Source organism: Petaurus breviceps, unplaced genomic scaffold (assembly GCF_028583685.1).
Source record: "Petaurus breviceps papuanus isolate PSGF00001 unplaced genomic scaffold, PetGlider_PUasm1.0 91023, whole genome shotgun sequence".
Lineage (NCBI taxonomy): Eukaryota > Metazoa > Chordata > Mammalia > Diprotodontia > Petauridae > Petaurus > Petaurus breviceps.
Window position 1 is genome coordinate 1,957,455 of NW_027187398.1, and position 7,485 is coordinate 1,964,939.

The 7,485-nt window shown below is 37.4% G+C and overlaps 1 protein-coding gene across 1 annotated transcript in view; it reads left to right on the forward strand.

The window, feature by feature from the left end:
• The window catches only part of MED13 (mediator complex subunit 13), a 96,330-nt gene that overhangs the window by 37,820 nt on the left and 51,025 nt on the right, over window positions 1–7,485 (forward strand). The gene's annotated exons all lie outside the window — the stretch shown is intronic.

The following is a 7,485-nucleotide window of genomic DNA, read 5'->3' on the forward strand; positions in this document are numbered from 1 at the left end:
TCTTCTCTTGGCCTCAATTCCTCATAACTAAAATGAGGGGGTTGGATTAGATGACCTGTAAGGAAGGTCCTTTCTTCCTTTAAATCTGTAATTCTGTGTTCCAGATCCCAGTATCATGCTGCGTTCCGTGTTCATAATCCCCTTCCTCTGTAAAGAAGAGAAGGAGGTGATTCTCCTATCTGTTCTTTGAGATCAGATGTAGTTATTAGAATTTCATAGCATTCAGTTTTTGTTGTATAGTTTTTTTTTATTACATTGTTAGAGTCATTGTGTATATTGTTTCTGTGATTTTACTTAGTCATCTTGGTATTAGTTTTTCCAAGTCATGCCACCCTTCTCTGTAGTCATTTCTTAGGGCATAGTAATAATCCATTATATTTATGTCTCACCCACAGTATGTGTTTGGGAGTTGCTCAGTATTTAATCCTGGGTAACTGATTTGAATCAAATATTTCCTTTTATTTTTTTTAAATTTGATTGAGGATAGAGAAAGTATAGGAAAATAAAAATTCAGAATGAAACCCATAAGATTTCATTTCATCAGTTAAATGGTTCCCTATACTTTATTTTTCTGGCTTCTTTATCTGTACCCTAGTCTGGTTGGGGGTGGTTGACTGATTTGTGTATATATATAATTAGAAAATTTTTGTGCTTTTTTAAAAATGTTTTTATGCTTCAAAAATGTGGATAATATTTTGATATTTGATCAATGGAAAATGTTTAGTTTTGGATATTATCTTTGCTAAGATATCATAATGCCAGTTGATTAAAGGTGGTAAAATTCAAGAAGTTAGCCATGAGAGATTTGACAGGGATGGTGAGGTTAATGATAGCTAACAATAGATATTTGTATATATAAAAATATGTGTATACAAATACATACTCTGTGGTCCTCCAGCTATTTTGGGGGTGAAGCATTTAAAACACAACATCACTATGAAGTAGGTTGTGCAAATATTATTTTATAGCTGAGGAAACTGAGGCTTAGGTTAAGTAATTTATCTACACATTGAACAAATACTTCTGACTCAGTCCAGTATTCTTTCTATTAAATCAAATAGACTAAGAAATCTGGGGTTTAATTACTATATATACTTTGGTGGGTTGGAAAAAAAAATTTTTGGTCTTGATCAGCATATTGTCATTTATGTGTTGGTGTACCTCCCAAGATCTTAAATAAAACTTTTAACATATATTTGAATCCTAGAGCATATAATATTAATTTGAGTTTCCTAGTTAGTTTCACTAGGGACACTGTCCCGATATTATAGAGAGCTAAAAAAAAATGTACCTACCCTTGTCTCATTAATTACATGGATCTCAAACCATAATATTAGTTCTTCAACAGTGAGTACAATCTTGCATATGCTGTTTTTGCTTGAGAGGATTTCAGATTGATAGAGTGGTAACATTCAGGTAGTATTCATTTCCCTGAGGATAACAAAGCTAATTGAAGTGAAAGTCAGACTATGTTCCCTGTGGAACTGGTAATTCAGACAAATCCAAGTGTTCACTTAATTCCTGAAAAATAACTTCTTGGTATTTTTTATCATTGTGTCCTCCTGGTGACATTTAATAATACTTATGTAATTACTTCACAAAGATAAAATGATCCATTGACTTAATTTTTCTGGAAACCTAATTTTATGCTTTTATTTTATATTTAATTTCTACAGACATAACTCTCCTTTCAATGTAGTATTTTAAAAATACATTTAATACATTCCAGTACATTTGCTGCACACATTTAGTACAAAGTTAATGAATTTTTTTTCAGATTGTCATACTTTTTACATCTCTTTAAAACTTGTATGTCATTTATTTTGGAGAACCATCTGTCTTTTGACTAATGTTACAATAGAAATTCTGAAAAAAGATTTTCAAATTAGCTAAGAATGTAGATTGCAAAGAATGTGCATTTTATTAAACAGAGTTTTTGGTAGGGGAGAAATTAGGAGAAATTACTGGTTACTTACATTTAACAGAAACTGTAGGTACCACAGTGCCTGGCATATAGTACATGCTTAATAATTGTTTACTGATTGATTGGGTAGTGGTTTCTATTTAATCCTGGTCCTTCACAAGAAGTGCTGACACTTGATTAGATATGTGGACAGACCAGAGAGAATGATTTCTTCATTTCCTCAGCTTCAAATCTGGGTGCTGATAACTGATCAATGCTTTGAAAACTCTTGCTTTAGATCTAGTATATGTTCAATGTTTTATTTATAGTTTTCTACCTTCAGGGTTTCTAGGTAGCTCTGTTTCATTATTCCCTTACTTATCTGTAATCTTTCATGTACAGTAATTTTCAACTTTATTTTTGAAGAACAGAATTTCAAAGCTGACTGCTCTTGACTGAAGTTATTCATATTAATTCTTAGTTTCCTAAGTATCAGCTTTCTCTGAGGATGGATTTTGATTAAAGGATTTTTGGGGTGGCAAGTACTTAGCCTATCAGCTACAGTTTCTCTGATTTTTACATATATTTGAGTATATACACAGATTCATTCTAAATACTCCAGCTATTTTGAAAATAATCTTTGATTTTTGTTACTGTTTTTTGTTGATATGTTTAATTCTAGTATAAAATCAGGTATAAGTGATAATGCTACTTTTTCCATTTTAAACTGTTTGGTTGCATAGTTAAGCCTTAGTATGTATCCTACACTGTTTTCTGGTATAAGTTGAAATGTCCCTCAACACCTAAACTCAGCCAAATACTCCAGCATACACATACAGCAGACTAGCTCCCACCCCTTCTCCTAATCCCTGTGATTAATTCTTTGACTTCTTTCTTATCCCCATCTACTTCAGCCTTAGACCATCTCTGAATCTATTATCTTGCTCTTTTTCCATTGTGTCCTCTGAAATACTAATCATTAGCATATTTCCTTTCATCTTCTTGAATTCATAAAAACCTGTCTTTTTCTCCCCAGAAAACATTGTCCCTGGTCCCTCTACTTAGTATAGAGTATATATTCTAGTTAGAGTAGGGGACGTGCGGCCTCAAGGTCACCTATGGCCTTCTAGGTCCCTGGGTGCAGCCTTTTGATTGAGTCCAAGTTTTACAGAACAAATCCTTTTGTTAAGGGGATTTGTTCTGTAGAACTTGGACTCAGTCAGAGGACCACACTTGAGGACATAGAGGGCCACATGTGGCCTTGAGGCTGCAGGTTCCATACCCCTGCATCTAATATATGCTCTTTCTCCCATGCCTTTTTTTTTTTTTTTAAGCAATTGGGGTTAAGTAACTTGCTTAAGGTTACACGGCCAGTTATTTTGTGTGGGTGCCAAGTATCTGAGGCCGGAACTGATCCCGGGTCTCCCAACGCCGGGGCCGGCGCTCTTACTCATTGTGCCACCTGGCTGCCCCTCTCCCATGCCTTCTGATACACCATATACACTATATCTGGAGGAAGACCAAACATATTCCCTGTTTCTCACTGCTGCTTTATACTTTAAAACCCTCCTCCCTTTGCTGCTGTCACTTAGCCTGTCTACCTTTGGGTTAATTCTATATGTTTATATCACTCTATTCAGTTTCTATTTGCAGTTACTTATAGCTTCTCAAGTGAGAATTTTTTCTTTCCTGATACTTGGAGCCTGCAATATGTATGTTACTTCCAACACTCCGTGAGTTGTACCCGTATTCCACTTTGGTCCTATACAGAAATGGGTATACCCTTCATCTCACCACCTGTCAGTGCTGTACCTCTGTGATCCAGATAGCTGAAGTTCTTTCTCATTATAGTCTCTTATCTTTCCTTCTCTCCCTGTACTCCCCCCGCCCCAAAAAAAAAGTTCTTTATTTTAATCATGATTTCCAGCCAGTCTAACCTTTCTTCGTTTCCTGGTTTTTTACTTCAATCTCACTTTTCTTCCCTTTGATCCTCTACTTAACTAGTTCAACTACATACTACTGTCCTTTACTCTTAAAATCAGTTGCCTTCTTGTTCTACAGCTGCACATGCCTTGCCCAAGTTAGCCCTACTTTCTGCTCTCCCCATTTTTATATACCACCGAAGGAAGTCCCACAGTTCTGCTGTATCTCCTACAAATTTGTTACCTAATCTCAACTGGATCCTCACTGCTATACAACAGTTCTGTTATTTATTTTTCCCTAAATAATGCAATCTACTCTCCTTAGCACCTATTCCATACCTCTTCTCAAGTCTTCATTCTCTTCTCCTCAAAAGATCTCACTTACTTAGCCAAAGAAATAAAAGTTATATAAATTAAAAGTGTTCCTCAGAACCCTTTAAATATCATTTCCCATTTTGCCCTTATTTGCTTCAGTTTCTGATGAAGAAGTGACCCTTCTCTTCAAGATCAACCCCTGCTGGTACCTTTGATCCCTTTTTTCTCCAGTCTGTCTCTCAGATCTTTAAATTCTCCTCTACTGATTCTTTCCTTACTATCCAGGTCTCCCCAAACCTTCAGCAAGGAAAAAAACCAGAAACCTTGACTTGGCCCCACCATCTCCTTAAGCTGTTGTTCTAGGTCTCTTTTCCTTTCCCTCACCAAACTTCTGGAAAATACCTTCTATACTCTTTGCCTCTCTTTCTCTTCCCATGCACTTCTCACGCTCTTGCAGTCTCACTTCAAACTCACTACTCAGCTAAAACTTCTCCAAAATTACTAACAGTCTCTTAATTGCTTAATTTTATGGCTTCTTTCCCTTCCTTCCTCCCCTCCCCCTCTTTCCTCTTCCCTCCTTCTCTTTCTTCATCTGTTTGTCCCCTGGTCTTCTGACGCTGCTCTCTCCTTGTTCTTTTCCTACCTATCCCAACTCTTAATGATCAATATTTCTTAAGACCTCATTTCTCATCTTTCTTTATACCTTCTCTCTTTTGGTCTTATCAGTTCCTAAAGGTTCGGTGTTTTTCACTATGCAGATAACTTCCAGATCTCTAAATACAACCCTAATCTCTCTTTTGAGCTCCAGTCCTGCAGTACTACTTGTTGGATATTTCTAAATGGCTGTGTCAAAGACATCTCAAACTTCACATGTCTGAAACAGAATCTGTTACCTTTTCCCCTAAACCCACTTCCTCTAAACTTCCCTTTTCCTTCTGAGGAGTACCAACATCCTTCCAGTCACCCAGGTTGACAGTCTGGGAGTTATAAATCTCTTTTTTTCTTCCTCATCCCTGACTAGACAGTCATTAAAGCTAGTCAGTATTACCTCTACAGCATTTTACAGCCCTTTGTCTTCTCTTCATTTACATAGCCACCACCTCAATTCAGGTTGCTTTCTTCTCTCTTCTGAACTATTGCAACAGCCTCCTAATTGAAGTGCTGGGTTCCCAGCCCCTCCCCTGTCCGGTCTGTCTTTCATAAATCCACCAAAATAATCTTTCTAAAGCACAAGAGTGATAACCATATCACTTCCCTGCTCCAGAACTTTTGTTGGCTCCTTATTGCCTCTAAGATAAACTACAAACTCCTTATCCTAACCCTTGTAGCTCTTAGAACTGGGCTCTGGCCTGTCTTTCCAGTTTTAGTTCATCTTATTCTCCTTTATGTACTGTGTTTCAGGCGAACAGAATTATTTGTTCTTCCCCAGATTCAAAATTTTGTCTCCTATCTACAATATGTTCCTTGACACTGACTTTCTTTCTGTGGAATGTGTTCCTCACTGTTAACTGTTAGAATTTCTGGCTTCCTTTAAAGCTCAATTTATAAGCCACATCCTATGGGGAGCCTTTCCTGAGTTCCTTAGTTGTTAGTGTTACCTCTCTCATAAGTTAAGTATATACTTGTCTGTTTACACATTTTATATTACATTCTCTCTCCTTTCCCCTCTCCCAAATAGACTATAAAGGGGCAGCTAGGTGTTGCTGGATAGTACACTGATCCTGGAGTTGGGAGGACATGAGCTCAAATTTGGCCTGCTTATTAGCTGTGTGACCCTAGGCAAGTCACTTAACCTTGATTGCCTCCAGAAAAAGAAAATCTCCTTCCAAATAGACTATAAGCTCCTTCGAGCTTTTTGTCTCAGTTTTGGCACCTAGAGCATTGTCTTCTATTTATGGGCATTTAATAAATGCCTGTTGAATTGAATTGGCCTCCAGGTGTAATGTTTTATAGTTGAGGCATAATTTAGCACAACTTTTTAAACTATTGTGTTAAAAAAAGAAGAACACCAGATGGGGTATAGCTGTGCTAAAATTTAGTTTAATGAATTTGCTTATTCTGTGCAAAGTACTAGTAAGAAAACAACACCAGCCTTCAAAGCCCTCCATCCTGTCTTCTTTACCTCTCTGCCTCCTTTAACACTATTGATCAACTTCTCTCCTTGATACTCTCTTCTCTCTAGGTTTTTGGGACTCTACTTCCTCTTGATTTTCCTCTTACCTGTCAAACTACTCCTCTTTTTGGGTCTTCATCTAGGTTATTAACTCTTAAATGTCTCACAGAACTCTGACTTGAGACCCTTTTTTTTCCTCCCTCTATACTACACTTGGTGATCTAATCAGCTCCCATGGATTTCATTATCATCTCTGTGCTGATGTCTTTGTATCCTGCCCTAACCTCTCTGCTGACCTCCAGTCTCATATTTCCATTTGCCTTTTAGACAGGTAGACCAGTATATTTGGATGGTAGAGTGCACGGAGAGGATTGATATGTTAAAATCCTGAGAGCTAGGAAAGGTCAGGTTGGGAAGAATTTTAAATACCAGATGGAGGTTTATGTTTGTTCCTGGAAGGAATAGGTAGCCATTGGATTTTGAAGGGAGAGGTGACATAGTCAACACATACTTTCAGAAAATTACTTTGATAGCTTTGTAGAAGATGGATTGGAGTGGGAGGAAAGATTTGAGGCAGCAAGTCCAATTAGAAGACTTTTTTAGTAGACTAGACAAGAGGTAATGAGAGTCAAAGCTAGGGTGGTGGTGAGTGGACAGAAGAGGACTTATCTAAGAAATGCTTTTGAGAAAGAAATTAATTATAATTGTATTGTGAGATGAGTATATTTGAGGAGCTGAAAATGATAGGATATTACTGAACTTGGCATACTTGAGGGATGGTAGCTCTCAACAGGAATGGCGAAGTTTGAAAGGGGTGGATTTGTGGAGAGAGACAATGAGTTCTGTGTTTGGACATGTTGAGTTTGAGATACCTACAGGACATCCACTTTGAATAAGTTCTTGTTAACAAAAGGACTAACTCTCAGGAGAGAGACTAGGGATGGATATATAGATATAGATAGGTGTGTGTGTGTGTGTGTGTGTGTGTGTGTGTGTGTGTGTGTGTTTGTAGAAAGAATCTGCATAGAGGTGATGATAACCTCATCATCATGAGTTTGAAATTGTAGAGGGAGAAAAGGGTTTATGACAGAGCCTTGCTGGAGTGTGGGGTTTGGGTTGGCATGGGGGTGTCAACCACAGTTCTTGAATGTGTTTTGGGTGAAGATAGGAGACTGAGGAGATGTATTCATTCACCCGTATACCCTCCGATATATACATATATGTGTGTGTGT